The following is a 19159-nucleotide window of genomic DNA, read 5'->3' on the forward strand; positions in this document are numbered from 1 at the left end:
TATTTTTCCATCAGGACACTGGGTGACAGCACATTTGTAGGCTTTGGGCTAAATGTATAATGAGCATGAAATTCCCTTTAATGTCAAAATAAGACCTGAAGAGGAAAAAAAAAAGAGTGGAAAGGTCATGCGGAAAAAACCTCCAATAATAAATATGACTTTTGGGGCCGCGCGAGTCTGGCTGTCACCGGGATGAGCCCACCGAGGCAGACACCTCGGCAACATCCCGATAATCTTATTATTTGCATGACATTAGCCATGAGGCCGGGGGTGGGGGGTGGGGAGGGGTGGGGGAGGGGAAGGGGAAGAAAGCCGCCAAAAGCATCCTGGCGGCCCCGGGCGACCCGCCGGGCCCCTCCGGGCCGTGCCGGGGGCGCGGTGGCAGCCGGGCGGGGCCGGGCAGGGCAGGGCCGGGCGGTGCCGGGCAGGCAGCGGCCGCGCCGGGTCGGGGGCTGGGCGCGGCGCGGATTGGCGTGCGCAGCTACTCGCGGCGGTGCGGTAGCGGCGCGGGCCCCGCGGAGCGCGGTAATGATGTCAACTTGTTATTTACTTTCCAGCGCCGGGTGACGGCGCAGCGCGAAGGGAGAATCAATCAGCCGCCGGCTGACCCGCCAGGCGCAAAAAACAGCCGGCCGGGCGGGGGAGGGGAAGCACATGGAGCCGCGTTGCATCATCCGCCCGGGGGTGGGGGGGACGCGGACGGGACACGGGGACACGCGTGGGACGGGCGCGCCGGAGGCTAACGAGTCGCAGCGCCGCTGCCCGCGGGTGTCGCGCCCCAGCGAGATGAAATAAAACCGTTTGTGCCGATTCACAGACCGCCCGGCCCCGCGCCCCGGGGCGCTGACCGGGCACCGCCGCCCGCCCCGCACGGGGCAGCGGTGGCGGCGCGGAGAGCGCTCCCGCAGCGCCGCCCGCGCTGTCCGGCCGCGCCGCCGCGGGACGAGCGGCCGCGCCTCGGGCGCCGGAGCGCGCCCCGCGGTGCCCTGCGCGGGCAGCGCCGGCCGCAGCCCCGAGCGGGCCCGGGCCGGCCGCGGGCACAGGGGGCGGCCGCGGGCACCGCGCGGCGGGCCGGCACCGGGGAGCGCGGCGCTGCCCGGCGGGCGGGGGAGGGGCGGGCAGGGCTGCCCTCCGCGTGTGCGCCCCGTTTGTCACCGGGTTTCAGTTGCGGGGGGGGGTGTCAAAGCACAACATAACCACAAGCGGGGCGAGGGCTGGCGGCACCCCAGGGCATCCCCGGGGGCGTTGGCGGCGGCGCCTCCTCGAGTCGCGCGTCCCGGCGTGCGGGACCGACGCAGGTGGGGGAGGGCGCGGCCGGTTCGCCCCCCGCCGCCCCGGCCCTCCCGGTGCGCCCCCTCCTCCGCCGTCCCCTCCCTCGCTCCCGCCCGGTGGCGGCGGCCCCGGGCGCGGCTGTGGCTCCCCCTCGGCGCTGCTCCCGCCGCCGCCGCGCGTCCGCACCGGCCCCGCCAGCCCCCCCTCACCGCCATTCCGCCCCAAAACTTTCCGTTTCCCCCATCCCACTCTCCGGGACTTCCTTGTGCCGCCCGTGCGCGCGGAGGGGGGGGAGGAGGCGTGTGCGGCGGCGGCGAGGGGGGATTCGCAGCCTCCTGGCAGGCTGGCCGGGACCCCGGGGGAAGAGGAGTTGCACCATGCGCGGCAAGTGAGGGAAAGTCTCCGCCAGCAGCAGCGCCGCCGCCCCCCGCAGAAGTTGGGGCTCTCCCCGCCCGCGGGAGCGGGAGCTGTGCCTTTAACGCCCGCTGCGCCGCGAGGTGAGTTCCCGAGGCGGATTATTCATCCCGGGGACCCTGTGGTGGTTTCTTTTCCCCCGTATTTTTTTTTTTTTAATTTTCCCCTTTTCTTACGCCTGTCCTTCCCTGTGCAGCCCCCCGAGCCCAGCCCAGCCCGGGGCCCGCTGCCCCCCGGCGCCCCTCTGCAGCCTGACCCGCCCGGGGGGGAGGGGGTCGCCCAACCGCCGCTTGTTATGACGAAGTTTTTTTGAACGCGGACGTTTTGGGGTGTGTTTGGGGGTTTTGGGGATGTTTTCTTTGGGCCGAGGTGATGTGTGTGTGGGGGCTGCCGTGCCCGTGGCGGGTGTTTTGCAGCTGCCCCCGGGCAGAGCGACCCCGGGGCGTGGGGGAGGGGAGGGGGGCAGTTTCTCCCTACTTCTGAGGCACTATTTTAATGTATGAGGGGTTTATTAAAAAAAATAATCAGTGCTCGGGGAAGGGGGGAGAGAAATGCGAGGTATTCACGCTCCAGTGTGGAGTTTGCAGAGCCTGGGTGGGGGAGGGGATCCCATTCATCGCCAGGGCTTGAATCAGCAGCGGGCGGAGGGGCCGGTCGCTCCCCTACATCGAAGTTTACTTCCAAGTAGGTAAACAAGTTCGCTCCTCGCCCCCCACCCGTGCCCAGCCCCCCGAGCCGCGCTGCCCCCGGCCCCGCTCCCAGCGCCGCGGCCGCCGGCGGGCCGGGGGTGCGGAGCCCCTGGGGCCGGAGCCGCGGGGCCGCCGACCTGTTGCACGTCCCGGGCCGGCGGGCCCAGCCCCGGGCGGCGGGGCGGGCGAGCGGGCCCCTGCCCCCGGCGCTGTCACCGCGCCGGGCCGGGTCCCCATTTTGTGGTGCGCGTTCCGTCTCGGCGGTGGGGCTGATATAGATGGGTTCTGTGCGCGGCCGAATATTGGTGTGGTGTGATGTAAAGCGAATGACCCTTGACCTATTTAATGATATGTTGTCGGGTTCTCGGGCAGGCATCCTGCACGGCGCAACAAGGGGCAAAAACACCAAGCCACACCCTAAAAGTTCGGCTGGCATATTAATTCCTCAAAGTCGGCGTTTAGACGGAATAAAGGCTCCCCTTTATGTGTTGCCTTAACATGCCTCTTTGCTGTTCTCCACGAGGATTCGTACGGCGTTTTCCCTTCCTGACGCACGAGTGTGGATGTGGATGTGGGGTGGGGGAGGGGAGGCGCGCTGCTCGGCGGGGCTCACCCACCGCCTCCTCCAAAAAAAGAAAATATTGCAGCATAATGTTGCAGAAACCTAAAATATTCAATTGAAAAGACTGATGATTTGAAATAAAACGGAGTGTAAAATTAAAATTTCAAGATTAGTGTTTTAGGCTAATAGTATGAAAATAAACATACTGTGCCAGAGGGAGATCTGATTGTAGGTAATAAATACAAGGTCTTTACTCTTGACAAATGTAATGTCATATCTTTCTTCCTTACCCCATTTTTAGTGGTCTTTTAACCAAGACTACTCGCGTGGATGTACAAGGTTTAACATTATATACCTTGTGTACCTTGCGACCGCACATACTGGGTTTAGGCCTCTCCCTGTCCTGCAGCCAGTGTTCTGTCATGTACAGAGACATTGGGCAGGTTTTAAATTAAATATATCCATTCTGTGATAGCAGATGTTGTTGGCAAAGAGAGCCAGATTTGTCCTAGTGTGTGTTTTGGCGTTGTTGTTTTTTTTTGTTTGGCTTTTTTTAAAAACAATTACAGATAATAATTGCAACATCTCAACGACAGCAATAGTAAAACAGGGAAGCTTTCCCACAGAAGATTTGTAGAGGGGGTGGGAGGAAAAAGGAAAGCAAGAGGGGGAGGATGCTATCATATTAAAAATGCATTATATCTCTCTTGTGCTATATGTAATAATGGTAAAAAACAGTGGAGATTTGAGCAGAGCTGCTGTAGTTGTCTCAGTGTTTAACACCTTCAGTGAGTTATACAATAACCAGAGGCAGGGCAACCCTGGATGTACAGAGTGGGGAAGGAGATGCTGGAAAGCAGTGCCAGGGAAGGGACCTGGGGTCCTGGCTGATGGCAAGTTGAACATGAGCCAGCAGTGCCCTGGCAGCCAGGAGGGCCAACCCTGTCCTGGGGGCATCAGGGGCAGCATGGCCAGCCAGGCAAGGGAGGGGATTGTCCCCTCTGCTCTGAGCTGGGATGGCTTCACCTTGAGTGATGGGGGCAGTTTTGGGTGCCACAATATACAAAAGACATTCAGCTGTCAGAGAGTCTCCAAAGTAGGACCATGAAGGTGTGAAGGGTCTTGAGAGGAAGCTGTATGAGGAGTGGCTGTTGGCCCTTGGCTTGTTCAGGTTAAAGGAGGCTGAGGGGAGACCCTCTTGCAGTCTGCAGCTTCCTCACAGAGGGAAGCAGAGGGGCAGGCACTGATCTCCTCTCTGTGGTGACCAGTGACAGGACCTGAGGAAATGACCTGAAGGTGTGTATGGGCAAGTTTAGGTTGGATATGAGGAGAAGGCTCTCCACTCAGAGGATGGTTGAGCACTGGAGCAGGCTGCCCAGGGAAGAGATCACCACACCAAGCCTGATTGGGTTCAATGGACAATGCTCTCAAGCACATGGTGCAATTCTTGGGATGTCCTGTGCAGAGACAGGAGCTGGACTTCATGATCCTTATGGGCCCCTTCCAACTCAGTATATTCTATGATTTTAAGGTTGTTTTTTTTCTCCCCCTAAGATGAAAAAGCATGTCTCATAAGCAAAGAGGATTGAAAATTACACATACATGTAAGCACTGGCAGCTGCACAATTGTCCAGGTCTCTTATGTAAAAAAGCCCTCTGCAGATAAGTTGTCATCTGAATACATCCTCTGCCCTTCCCCCAGCCAACTGAGTAAGGTGACTCCACTGTTCTCTGCTATGTCACTGCTGTGAGTTACGCTACTGCTACTTTTTTTTAATGATTGCAGATGTTCTCCAGAATAAGTATGTAAAGAGCAAAAATAAGTTCAATCATTGCTAGGGAGGGGGCACCTGGAACTCTCAGATTTCTGCTCCACCAGTTTGCCCAGTTTTCACCAAATCATAGAATATGCTGAGTTAGAGGGACCCACCAGGACTGAATCTAACTCCTGGCCCTATGCAGGACAGCCCCAAGAATCTCAGCATGTTTTGAACTCTGTCAGGTTGGTGCTGTGACCTCTTCCCTGGGGAACTTTTTCCAGTGCCCAACCACTCTTGGGGTAAAAAACCCATGCCTGGTATCTTACCTAAACCTCCCCTGATTCAGTTTGATGCTGTTTTGGTCCTGTCACTGATAGTCAGATGGGCTTTTCTCATTTCTGTGATGACGGGGACTAAGAGCAGACGTGCTGTCCACTTGTTATGTCTAATATGCCCTGGCTCCTGGAAGACCTTCCTGAATGGAGAGTCCTCCTTTGGCAGCAGCAGCTGTTAAAGGCCTGTCATCCCTTTGCTTGGAAGGAGTAGAGAAGAATGTCCGTCTGTGTGGATGGGATCTTATTTCTCAGTAGCTGAGATAAGTCAGCAGTGTGATATGCTTAGGATTTAGCAGTGTGCCCAGTTAGGTTCACTGTTGGGTTTGGGTGGCTGGGTGATGGCTGCAGGTAGTGGGGTCGCTGCACCCTTCGGTGCCGCTAGCCCTTGTTCTTTGCTGCTGCTGAGAGTCCAGAGTTAGAATTCACGCTGTATTAAACTGATGGTGTTTATATTTTAGTAGTGCCAAGGGGCTCCCATTCAAATCAGGGCCATTTGGGGAATATTGTGGATGGTGGTTCTCACCCTAAACAGGTTGTAATGTAAGTGAGAGAGACAAAGCCAGGAGGGTAAATGCTGGAAAAAACTGACTCGGGGGAACAGCAGCGGATTGTAGTGCTGTATCTGCGGGACCACGGTGTGATCTCAGCTGGTAGGAGAGAGGAGAGTTGTTAACACCTGGCAGCACGGCTGCTGGTAAATCTGCTCTACCCAAAGAGGGGTGGGTGTCATAACGTGATCCATATCCTGGATTCGCTTTACTACTGCTCTTTTAAGTCCTAGTATTTTAGATTATGTACACAGCCTGCCTGTAAAGTGATCCAGGCTTTGTAGCTCTTGGGACAGCTTCTTTTTTTCATAATCTTCATTATGAGGCAAGATGGAAGTAATTTTGTAAACTCTTTTTTCAGCTGCTAAATTAAAACTGTGCTCCCTCTTCCCCTCCCTCATCTTGCCTATTTTTAGTTAGGAGGAAATAGCTGACCTCTTTACAGCAAGAACCCAGACCCCCTGGGTGCCATTTATAGGTTTCTACCAAATGGCCTACTTGGACAAGTTGGTTGAAATTAAACAAAAACATTGGAACTACGGCTGTACATAGGAATAGCAGCCTTCCTATCAGTACAAAATCTGTCATTTTAATGATACTGAAACAAGCATACAATGGTGAAAAATAAGGTTTAGGTTATTTTTCTTCAGTATACAAAGGACTATTTTTAAGGTTTCTTTTGTTGTTATTGCTGTCTGACCATTTATATAATGGAATTTCATTTAAGGATGACTGTTTTTGTCGACTTTTGTTTTACAGTCGAAGGAGGTCCCCTAAAGTTAGGGCTGTGTAAAAAGCTAGAAGAAGTCAAAGAAGGATGTTCATTAAGAAAACATCATAGTTTCTTACCAGTTGTCTTCATGTGTAGAGATTTTGTCCTAGACAGAGATTTATAAATTATAGTTACTAATGTTTAGTAGTTCTGTTGAAATATACAATTGCTTTTGCTAGTTTAACTGAAAGCTAATTTAACTCCACAATGGGTGTGTGACAGTTTTTGAAGGTAAAGGTGCACAGGCCTTTCATGCTGCTTTTCTTGAGCTGCTTTTCCTGTGCATATTTGTATTTATTTTAAGTGATACTAAAATACTGATCTGTAGGAATAGTTATTGCATTTCTTCATTTGTTGTTTGAGAAGAGAAGAATATGTTGCCTCTGTTATCTTCTTTTGGGGTCCCAGCCAGCAGTCCCTTTCTATACTTTGGGTTATGATCATGACTGCAGCTTGGGGTTGGGCGCATCTGGTGATGTGGCTTCCACCTTTATAATCCTGTCCACTTTTTGCAATTAAAGGGGCATTGGGATGTGTAACTCCATTTCTTGACTGCCTCTATTGTTAGTATGAACAGTTAATGTGTCCTGTTTAAACTGGAGTGCATGTAGAAAGTCATAATTTTGTGTGAAGTTACAATGGAAATTTCTGCCAAGAACCCTGTGGTGTTCATGCAGTACAAAATCATGATGATAGTATTGTAGCATGAAGAAACAATTATTTTAATATTTTAGCTAAGTTCATTGCATAACTACATTTTGGCTTGGGTGCTGAACCTTAGTCATTTGCTAGGCGAAGTTACACAGCACACTAAACATGTGGCTGAACAGTGCCTTGATGCTTAGATGACACAACTTATGGCCTGTTTCTGAACAAATGAGTACTACCAATAATGTCTAATAATTCTCTGTATATGCTCATCAAAATGCTCTCATCTAATTAAGTAGTGAGTTTTATTGACCCTTTGCTATCGGAAGGTGGAACAAAGATCAGTGTTCTCCTTTAGTGTGTAACATTGCTCTGTACATCACTCCAGTGCCATTCAAAGTGTGATGGTGTTTACTGACCTAAGTTTCATTTAGGCTGCTAATTCTTAGTTACAGTTTAACCTCTTACCACTGTGTAGAGGTGTTAGAATGCGTTCTGTTATATCAAATCATGGTTTTATTAAATGAAAACATGTAGTAACATTAATTATGATTTTATTGGGTTTTTTTCCTATTGAAACACAACCTTCTCATACCTCCAATAAATTACTGACAGAGCAAAAAAGCAACATTTTTCCCTTAGACATTTAAATTACTTGGAAAATATGCTTTGACATTGTCTTCAAAAAAACAAAGAGGATTTTACTTTGGCGGATAGATTCCTTTTGTCATTCTGCAGCATAATGCATTTGTTGTACTTCTTTTTGGACGCAGCAAACAGCACTGGATGTACAGTGACAAACTTTGGCTTCTGCTATATTTTGCTGTGTAGCACCATCAGCTCTTTAGTAATCCTCTGCCGTTGCATGAAAACTCTGCAGAATATACTGTAGTTCAACAGGGAAGCCAAATATTTATGATTTATATTTCCAAATCAAATAGTCATGTTACAGAGGCCCCGCTGAAAGGGAGCAGTTACTCTGTTGTGATTAACATGTATACAGTGTTGTTGTGTTTCATGCTTTTAAGTGTCCACTGCTGAGTTTGTGCTAATTTGAACACAACCCCATAGCCTACAGCAAAATAATTGGAAAGATGTTCTTCCAAAGGAATTGACCTTCACAGTATGTAGTTAATAAATACATGAGATTTTTATAAAGTGAAGTTAAAATACGGATTTTTTTTGTAAACTCATGTGTGTTGATAACAGAATGAGGAATTGTTATAACAACACGATAGTTTCAGTGTCATTTGGCAATCTACAAGTTGCTTGTTCACTGTACCAATGGGCTTAGTCTGGTTGCTACTGGCAGAGGATATATGTGTGTGTCCAGAGACCCATTAGTAATAAGACTTGTGTTAGCATGTAGTCTCAGCTGGAATTGTAGAACAACAAATATCAATTGTTTAAAATGAACTACACTAATTGTCGTGTGTGAGTGCATGCATATGCATGTGGATAGTCTTGAGGTTGTCCAAAAAATAGTTTTGGAGAAAAAAAGGTGTAACCCTGATGTTGGAGAGTGGTGCCAGCATGCACTGGCTTGACTCTCACACCCTGAACTAGGATGTGCTCAGGTCAGCAGCACATCCTGAGGTGATGCAGGGCCAGTGAAATGACTGTAGCCTGGGCCAGGCTGGATGTCAGATTTTGGGAGAAGACAAAGGTGCAGCACACTTTAATTACGTGCTTGTTGAGATGTGGCAAGGTCAGGAGTGCATGCTGTGCTTGTACATCTGACTGAGTCTGGTGAGACCAGGAGGCGACAGCTGGGGCTGGGACATGCATTCAAACATCAGAATTATGTTATCTTCATTTTTTTCCTTTTTGTTGTTGTTGTTGTTGCTCTTAGAAGTAAAATTTAAACCCTGATCTTGACAAAGAGATGGAGGTAAAATTGCCCTTCTCTATGGTGTTCTCCACAGATAGGGTCGAGCTTTGCTGACAAGTTAGGACTGGGAATCCAAGCACAGACAGTGCCGGTTCATATTGTGGGGATTAGTTTCCAAGGATATTTATCTGTTCCTTTTTACAGTCACAAAACAAACTTAACCCTTTTCATGCCTATTTTACATGCACACATGAGTTAGACCCCTAAGAATTTGCATATAGAATTGGTTGAAACACATGAAATATTTTCTAAATATTTCAGAAGATAATGCTGCTAAATATGTGGACTCAAATCTCTCTCTTTGTATTCTAACTTTTTTACTTTTTGGCTTTAGTTTTCTCCTTTTTTTAATATAAGAGCTTCTGTAGTTTGTGTAGTTTACTTTTTCAATTGTTGACTTTTAAACTAAAATACTGTAATCTGGGAGGCACAGATAAAAGGCATGCTTGAGGATTATTCTAATGAGGAAAACATCTTCCTTTCTATGCCAGTTCTCAAAAAATGAAAGTAAGGAGCAGAAGCAAATACATTTTTAGTAACATTACATGGTGTTCACAAGACAGATTTTATATCATTCTGTGAAAACTATTCAAGGTTCCTTTATTTTAATTTTGACTACTACTGCGTTTGTTTGGGTTGTTGGTTTTGTAACTCAGTAACAATGGTAATTTGTATTTGGGAGAATCTGGTTTTGTACTAAAAAATCCAAACACTCTCAGCTCTTATGCTTCTGCTAGTATCAGTAAGAGTCTTACATAATCAATTAATTCAAATGAGCCAATTTGTTTAAAATTAGTGCATGACAGTGTATCATAAAAATTCATCCAGCTTAATTCTCACGGGATTTGATGTGCTTGGAAAAAAAAACCAACCTGAAGCTGAAAGGGTGGCCCGAAATACAATGTTAGAGTGGAAGGGAAGAACCTATTTATTACACAGAGCTCAAATTTACTAAAGCATTAACATGATGGTTTCCCTCACTGGTGATGAATGAAAACTACTTATCTGGGAGATCACCATCCTGTTTTTACTACCTGGTACTGCTGGGTAGAGGTTAGGTAAAAAGTGGAATGTATCTTAAGCCCCCATGGACAGTTTACAAGGAAGAGGAAGATGAGTGGGAGTAGGCTACCTCAAAAGCTAGGATTCACTGACCATCCAGTGGACAACTGTTGGTTTTTTGGGGAGTTTATTGTTTTGTTTTGGTTTGGTTTTTTTTGCTTGACTAGGATGACATGTCTTCCAAACACTTACTCCTGTGCATTTCTTCAGTGTTATGATGGTAGTATTTAATACATGTGGGTACCTTATAATATGCTATTTTGTGTTTACAGCAATGGCTTTGTGTGTGCCTGGTTTTTCTAATGTTTTTTTCTAATGTATTTGTGTGCATATGGGCCTCACTGTGGATTAAATCTTTCATTTTAAATTTTGCTTTGGCTAAGCACTAAATTCTTCATGGTATCTACTTTTTTACCAGCAGCATATATTTTCAGTTTAAAAACCACTTGAAATATGGAAGGGTTCTGTGTTCTCTAATGACAACATGCTAAATGTAATTATACATGGTCACTTTGATCACGTGCACTGAGTGGTGGCTTCGTAGATAAGATTTGTTGTGCACAGCAGAACAAATGGTTGTGTACATGGAGTCCAGTGTGAAAGAAATTTAATTTTCTCTTACTAAAAATAATATTGTGACGTGCATCGTTTACCTGTTTAAAAAGTGCTCAGATAATCGCAGTGAATGATTTTGTAGTAGTTTGCTATTGTATCCATTTTGCCATGAGTGTTTGAAGTACAATATTTTTCCTTTTTTAATGTAAAGTTGAATATATATATCTATGAAAAGAAAGAAAAAAATCTATTCCTTCAACAGCCTAACAAGGCAATTGATAGGGCACACCTTTTCACGGCTGGGTAAATCATTTACATTCAACCTATAGGGGAATGTTATCTGCCTACCATACTATAGAACTACTGCAAAGACTTTATGAATTACTGCTTTTGAAGAGTTTTAAACAGCATAACACATTGTCAGTTTATTTTGTTGCTAGTTTATTAAAACATGTGAATGTAAAGCTCTACTTAGTAAAGTATAATCCCATTTTTCCATCAGCTTATCTGTTAGGATATAAAAGTATCAAAAGAAAATTATGGAACAACAAGTTTTTTCTCCCTTTCAGTGTTCAGTTTAGAGTTAGAAGTAACGATTGCTTTGATTTGTTAATCTTCTATTAATCTGTAAGTTAGTTTCCTGGCTAACACAGTTTGGTTTAGGGTATTAGTTTGCCTCAGAACAAGCTTTTGTTTTTTTTTTTTCCTTCAAACTTTTTATAATTGCTTTTAAACCTTTCTTTTAATTACCTCCGTCCACAGCAAAAAATCTATTGGGATTTGCAGTAGAATTTAAGAGGTTTAATTTTATTGGATGTTTTCTGTGCTCCACAGTCTTTATTTTCTGGCAGCTCCACGATATCCAGGTAACTCCAGCAAGGACAGAATTGATGATACATTTGTGTTCTGAACATTCAACAAATCCTGTTAAAGCTATGGCCTGATGTTGCGAAAATGTGTTTGGCTTGTGCAGGAAATTTCTAGGATGAGGCTTTATATGATGGCAGCACAGATTCTTGACTAATTAAGTGAACATTTCTGAGCTTTTTTTGTAGCAACAGATGATGTGCATGATTTAGCTTTCGTCCCAACAGTCAGTGTTCCTGTAATGAAGTGAGATTGGGATGTCCCTCTCCTTTCCCCTAGCCCACATGAGTCCTTTTTTGTGTATGGCATAACTTCCATAGTCTATTTTGAATTCTGATCTTATCTAAATCTTCTCCATGTTCTTGGAAGTTTTTGTAGATGACAGAAGTGAAGTTAAGATTTAGAGCCTGGTTTCTTCAAAATGTGGAAGAGCTGCGTTGGCTATGTTGAAATTTACTGGGCTTAATATTTTGCAGTCTAGAGTGTCAGCATTTTGGTTGCTGACATATCCATTGAGCAGTGGCCTGCACAGGTGGATTGCCTGCATAGGTTGGAACCTGTGACCTTTGTCTGTGAAGTGCCCTTAGTTTTTCAGGCAATGCACATCATGAGGTTTAACAAACTCAAGCAGTGCTTGGCAAGTAGTGGCAGCATGGTTTCATTGCCTGTCTGGATCATGGGCAGTCTCAAAACTGTTCTGCCTCGTGTGACCTACCACATAAAAAGCCCACCACCTCCAGACTGCCACTGGATGCTTGTCTTGTGTAAGGGCTGCAAGCAGCATAGGCTCTGTGGAGAGGATATATCAACTTTTTAATTCTAATTTACTGTTTTTCTGTGGGGTGGTTGCTCTATTTGACTGCAGTAGATAAGGAAAATTAAACAGAAGGATCATGACATTTATTTTTTCATCTTAAATGTGAATTTTCTGACTTTTTTCATTTGATGACTCAAACCTCCTACAAATAGTTGTCTTAAAGAAATATTTAGCTAGTTATGCTACTAGCATTGTCTTCATTGTTATTTTTGTCTTTAGAAATAGATATGGTACATTCTGGTGTCTCAAATGGAGCTAATGTCTTGCCAGCCTATTTAAAGTGCTAACGTATGTGAGAAAGCGTGTCCTGTGGCCTGAAACATCATTTGTGTTTTTGCCAATTGCTTCAGTCTTTTAATTTCTGCTTGTATGCATTGCATTTGGTTAGGCTGAATTTATTATTGATTTCAACTGTTTGCAAATAGTCTACTGACAGAGCATTTGCTTGTGTCTCCTTTGAGCCAGCATTTTACCCTCATTAGTCCTGGATGTGTTCTTTTGAATGTTTGCCAAATGCGTTCATAAAACCGGTAAAATTAATAGAAGGAAAAGTGGGAGAGCTGTGTGACCTGTTATTTGTAAACAACATTATGAGACTGCCTTTCAGTGTTTGACTATAGTATACTGCATTTATTTCCCCCCATATTTCCCTTTTTATTCATTCAGGTTTTATGAGCTTCCCATCATATGCAGCCATTTGCTCAGCAATGTTAATAAACTTTTTTTTTGTACATTTTGGTTTGATTTGGTTTTGAAGACTAAATCTACTAGGTAGATAACAACAGTAATATTTATCAGTTCTGTACTTCCATAGTTTTAAATCATGGCTTGCAAGTTACTAGGGTACACAGAATTGTTTTTATAGAGAGCTGTGGTGTTAAAAAAAGAAGGAAGTCTGTTGTCATTGTTCAGTTTCACTGTGCAAGGTATCTTTATTGGTCCACAAATTTAAAGAGTTTTAAAAAAATGGTCTAATATTGTAAACTTCTTTAGGATGTGATGATATCTATTTTTATGACTTACTGCTTTGTGGATGTATATATCATTATGCAAGTAATAGTCCTTGTTTTGTTTTCACAGAAGGTGATTTGTACCAACATTAACATTTTGGCATCAGTTTGGTTACACTGTGTAGATATTTATGAAACTATCCCTTCTCTTATGTAAGACTATGAACTTTATTTTCTCTCACAGAATACAGATCTGGCTAATCCTTAATTGCACAAAGAATAAGCTGTAGAGAAGCATTTGGATTCCCTTAGTTTGTGTTTACCAGGTCTGTCATATAGGAAGCCTCCTCAACTGATCTTTCTTTTCTTTTTTTTCAGGGTCCTATGCAGTACTGGTTTTGTTTTTAGACTACAGCTATTTATATGGCAACATCTTATTTCAGCAAATCCAAATTCTTGCATCTTAAAATGTCAAGAATTTCGTTACTTGATGTTACTACATTTGTGTTCTCTCCTTTGCTTGAGAGCAGCGCTCCTTGCTAATGTTAGGAGGGGTGAGGTAGAGGAGATGTGTATGGTGAGAGTGGGGGTGGGAAGTAAAACAGGCTCTGGCTGTTTACACATTCCAGGCAACCATAGATCTGCTCTCTTTGAGGCCTGAAATATTTTCCTTTTCACTATCAGTCTTGCAGATCTGGGGTATTTGGGCACACTGCCAATAAAAGTAAATAGCAATGTGTTAATCTCTTAGATTGAAATGTAATAAACTGTTTCACCTTTTTTTTGTGTGTGCATAAGAAGAAAATATTAACTGTGCTTTATAATGAATATATGACATTTCTAGAAATACTGGAAGTTAGGACTATTGCTATAATTTCTTCAAGAGTTGCCTATAAAAGGACAAAGTAAATTTGACTCCTTTTTTCTTGCTAGTTTATTCCAAAAGGAAAGTTGCCTAATCAAAATATTTTTGCTAACTAGATTTTCTATTTTCAGCATGATAACCATTGGGTCTAGGAGCTGAGGATTACTCCCTCTTTCTCATTTCCCTGTAATGCGTGTATATACATGCATTTTTAAAATTTATTTTGTGGTAGGCTTAATCTGTTCTGTAGTCTTTCATTTGATCATTCTGGTTTCCAGCACTTACATTTCAGAGTTCTGATGAAATCAGATACAGAAAGCCATCCACCTGCATGTTTTGTTTTGGTTTTTTTTTTCCAGTATTGGAAATTATTTCCTGCAGCCTGCACTAAAATAGACTGAGCAGGCAAGCAGATGAATAATGATTTCTTCCAGGTTCTGCATAATATAATGAACAGACCTTCTGTTTATTATTATTTATTATCAATATTTGTATACATGCCACTTCCTTCCCTGAAGCTTGCGTTCTTGGGTTTCTTAAAGCTGTATGCTATGTGTGAAATTATTGCTTTATTCCAGTGGTGCAGTAACGCCACTTTGTCACTCCAGCAACTTGCTTTGTCACTAGGACTTGATGTGGCTCAACTTCTTGTTGTAAAGGCTTTCTGAACAAAACATGTTGCCCTCCAGAAATATTACCATATCATTATGACAAACACAAAAAAGACAGTCCCACTGGGGTAACAGCTGTTACCTTCAGTCTTAAGACCATTCTAGCACACAGAGTGCAAAAGGTAATTCAGACCATACACTTGGGGTTCTTTCCAAAGGCAAGCAGTTCCTTAAAACTCTCTTGCATAGCTGTGACTGGCGCCTAATCTGCATTTAGAGGCATTAAAGTGCTTTTGGAGAAGCTGTGGGCTTCTTCAGCTAGACCACCAGCAAATTGGATAAATGTTTCTCTTGATTGTTTTTCGGAAAAATGTACTGTTCTCATCCTGTAGTAACCTGGATCTACAGCCAGAGGTTTCTTGGGGTTGCTGTCAGGCGAAATCAGACTGTTGAGTTTAACCTGAGTTGAAGTAAACATTAACATTACCTGCACCTCATTATTTCTGTGCTTTTATGACAGACACTCGAGACTGTTTGTATAGTGGCTGTGGCTCATGCTGATTATGTTGTTAATAATTGGTGTCTGTAGCATGTGTACTGGCTGGGTGATTTAGAAGCTAACGTTTTTGAATATAGATAGGTAAATAAGTGGCTTGTTTATCAGAAGCCTTGGGTAGGTACAGCTCCAGCTGAAGTCAGAGGAATTGGTGCTGCATAGTGGCTGGATAAATAATTTGTTGTAGTACAGGGATGCATCATAACATTCTGATAACAAAAGGTCACCTCCATCTTTTTATCCTAAGTTAAATAAAGCGTTATGTTAAAAATATTTTAAAGAAAAAGATCCTACCAAGTGACAGTTACTGTCAGTCTGTGTGCAGATGGGTGGATTTCATGTGCCTAAGTTTCTTGAAAGGGAAAAATTTGACACTGATTCATAGCAGCAACTTCTCACATTTAATAAATGGGTGACTGTGCAGGTGGTATATGGTTTGTGTAGAGGTTAGAGTGTCTGTGTTGTAAATTTGTACCAAATTTGTTTACCATATGTGTTTAGTTCCATTTAATGTAACATTTGATGCAGTGAGAAGATGTACTATTACTGTACTCTGTTTACTATTTGTTACAAATATTTCTGAACTAACAAACCATGAGAACTTGTTTTGTGGTTGAAATAGTAGGAACTGGGAGTCTTGTTCTTCTTTAAACAAACAGAAACACTAAAAAAACAATATGAGGTATAGTGACCTAATGAAAAAAAAACCAACCCAAAACAAACAAACCAATCCAGATGCTTCTTAAAATTAGACAGATTTACTTATTATGTGTATAAGAATCTAGAAATTGGCAGTATCAAATGATGAACTGTACTATGTAAGAATTACATGCAAATTACATTGGCTTGGAGGTTTCTTCTTTTTTCTCTGTAGTTTACAAGTGTCATCAAGCTGGTTGAGAACTGAGTGTAAGATATTTACTGGAAGTAATTTGATGTAAAGAACAAGATGTACTGTTCCAGTCCACTGAGGAGTTTAGGACCTATAAGACAGTAGCTTAGACTTCTCTTTTTTTCTCTTTTTGTTTAGGTTGAGAATATTGGCCTGTATGAAGCGTATTGTAGACTGTTTAAATATTGACCCATTAATTTCAAGCCACAGAAACTATGAAGTGAAAATTTAGTACATTTACAGTTTTGATTTTCATCTTTTTTTGCTAATAAGCAAGTCTTTGACAGCCAAAAGCAATATAACAAATTTGCACTGTTGACCTAGCAAAACAGTTGGGTTAATTGTTCAAATTGTACAACCTGATAGCTTTCTCTAGAATTATTATTAAGTCCTTTTTTTTTTTTTTTTTTTTTTGATTCACAGTATTTCTTAGAAATCTTAGTTATGAGTCTGACTGATACAGTAAAAAAACCCAGTCTCAGGAGCATGCAGTTTGTAATGGAAAGAGGCTGTTAGAGTGATTAATTTGTTTCTTCAGTTCTAGTGATGGAAACGTAAGAACACTTCTAGTACATCAGGAAGCTACTGTTTCAAGAGACCTTTCATAAGCAAATGGTAGGAACTAAACCATAATAACTTAGGAGAAAAGGAGCACAATCTGAGCCGTGCAGGAGGAGCTCTCACCTCTCTGGCAGATTTTTGTTGACCTTATGCAATTGTTGTTTCCAGAAGGTTTATCTCACCTTTGGTTTCACAGTTTTTGAACCTGATAGTTTCAAAACCTATTCTCAGCTAGGCTGCTTCCTGTGAAAAGTGGTGTTTGGTGAGGTGTTCATGTGTGCCACATCACGCTGCTGAGAAATAATTTGTTTTGATCCTGCAATTCTTGCTTCACTTATTACATTTAATGTTCCTTTTGGGGGAGAGGGAGAGAGAGTGATGCAAACAACAGTGCTGAAATGATGTGGTTTTATTGGAGAGAGAGGCATGCATGCCAGCTTTCCCCAGTTTTGGTGTTCTCCCTGATTCTTATCCATGGTAGGTCTGGTTGAAGCTGTTAGCAAAACACTAGGTTAGAGAGACTGATCCCTTGAAGGTAAGAATTTGCAGCACCAGTTTCAGCCTTTAATTGAGAACTGGCTTTTCTGAAAGAGAAAATTGGTTCTGCAGGAGTTAATACATTGCTACAAATTGTTCTGTTGATGAGTCTAAAAAAACCCTGTGAAAATATACCAGAACAAAACAAAATTCAAAGGACAAAAAACCCCAGAACAACAACAAAAACCCACCCACAAAACCAACCAACCAACCAAGAAAACCTCCCAAAACCCCAAACAAGCAAAAAACTCAAGCCCCAACATCCCCCACCAAAACGAAGTTAAGCAGATGACAAACTTGTTAATTGAGCACTGATAGGTCACCTTAGGACACAGGTGCTTACAATTTGAATTGATTCTCAATTGTCAACTTGATGTGTGTGGGAAGTAAGGTGAACTTTTCATGAAAAACAAGAACATTTGCTAGTTGTAGTTCTTTTGGTACACTTAGATGTAAGTTTGGGGAGAAGGGAAATAATGTATTACTATTTTCACATCTTCTAAATCAAAGAGTTGCCTCACCTTAAGCAATGCAGTCTTTAGATAATAGGCAGTTGTTTGTCTGCTGGACAGATAGATTTAATTTTCCAGTAAAAAAAAAGTTTTCTTATTTTAAAAAACCCTTTAATTTTGTCATTATAAGTGCAGTCACATTAATTAAAGTGCTGATGATAAAAAGAATATTTATGTAAAGGAGCTGATTATGCTGATGGTACAAGATCAGAATTAGGCTAAAATTTTGATGTTATCCGTCATGCTTCCTTGCATAGACATATCTGCTTTTATTGCAGTTCTTTCTGCAATAGTTTGCAGACTATTTTGGCTGTTGTATGACTGCCAGTACTGTACAAGTTGACACTGATCTAAAAAGGAGCTGTGTCTATAGCTGAGAACTGATCTTTTTGCCAGTTACAAATATGTCTTTTTCCTCCTTGAACATACCAGAAGTTAACTTAATAAAGCCATTTCCCCCTTAAAGATTTTAGTTTTTAAACATTAAAACCAAAGTGGTGTTAGCTGTGTTTTGATAAATAGAAGTGTTCAGGGCTGGGTTGAATGGGGCTCTGAGCGACCTGGTCTAGTGGGAGGTATGTCCCTGGCCATGGCAGGGGTGTTGGAATGAGATGATCTTTAAGATCCCTTCCAACCCAAACCGTTCTATGATTCTGTGAATATGCTGAAGTTGAATTTTAAATAATTTGACTTAAAAAAAAGACCAGAAAGGGAGATCTCTTACAAATGTATGTATGTACTTAATATTTGTGTGAATATTTGTCTTTATTGTAGACCAGACATTTCCTTCATATAAGATGTGGCTGTAGGTGTTCAATATTTATGTCTATGCTTAATTGCATACACAGTGGTTTCACAGGAATAAACAGCAGCAGTTGTGTGCAGAAAGCTTTGTGTGTGTGTGTGTGTATGTTTAGGACCTGACCTTCATTGCTAGTTTATGATTTCTAAGAATTTCCTGTCTGGAGTTGAAATGTTTTAAAATTCATCTTACTTCTACTTTGTAGATTTTCAAAACAGTACCAGAGAGCTTTCAGCAGGCAGTGAACACCTACTTGTTGGGCCTTCTGGTTTGTCTTTGTGGTTCCTGTTTAATCTTTGGTACCCCCAACTCCTCAGTGGAGGAATGTTTGACTGCTGCCCACAATGCTCTTAGGGAAGAACAAGTCTGTGAGGCTTCTATGTAAATAACACAGGATTTAGTAATGAAAATGTTAGCAACTCTCTTAATTGCTCATGAGACATACCTGTGTAGAATTGTGCTTTGAAATTTTCTTTCAAGTTGTCTCCATATCTCCGGTATGAATTTTATATCCATCAGCAATGCAGACTTATTCTGCAACTAAAAAAAAAAGTGTCCATTTCAAACATTGTCTACTCACGGTTAATTCCTCATGTTACAATCCTCAGAGAAGTTAAATGCTCCCTTCTGAGATGAAGAAGGCCTGTCGCCAAAGGAATTGAATAAATTATAGTGGTATTC

The 19159-nt window shown here is 43.0% G+C and overlaps 1 protein-coding gene across 3 annotated transcripts in view; it reads left to right on the top strand.

Annotated features, from left to right (window-relative positions):
- The first annotated feature begins 1628 nt into the window (after nucleotides 1-1628).
- The window catches only part of TBL1X (transducin beta like 1 X-linked), a 190243-nt gene continuing 172712 nt past the window's right edge, over nucleotides 1629-19159 (top strand). The window contains exon 1 of one of the 3 annotated variants that reach the window (XM_063392813.1): nucleotides 1629-1769. The gene's annotated coding sequence lies outside the window, so the exon portion shown is untranslated. Of the gene's footprint in view, nucleotides 1770-2304; nucleotides 2371-19159 lie in introns of those variants that run through there. The other 2 variants (XM_063392814.1, XM_063392815.1) reach the window with 2 other exon arrangements.

Source organism: Prinia subflava, chromosome 3, assembly GCF_021018805.1.
Source record: "Prinia subflava isolate CZ2003 ecotype Zambia chromosome 3, Cam_Psub_1.2, whole genome shotgun sequence".
Classification (NCBI taxonomy): Eukaryota; Metazoa; Chordata; class Aves; order Passeriformes; family Cisticolidae; genus Prinia; species Prinia subflava.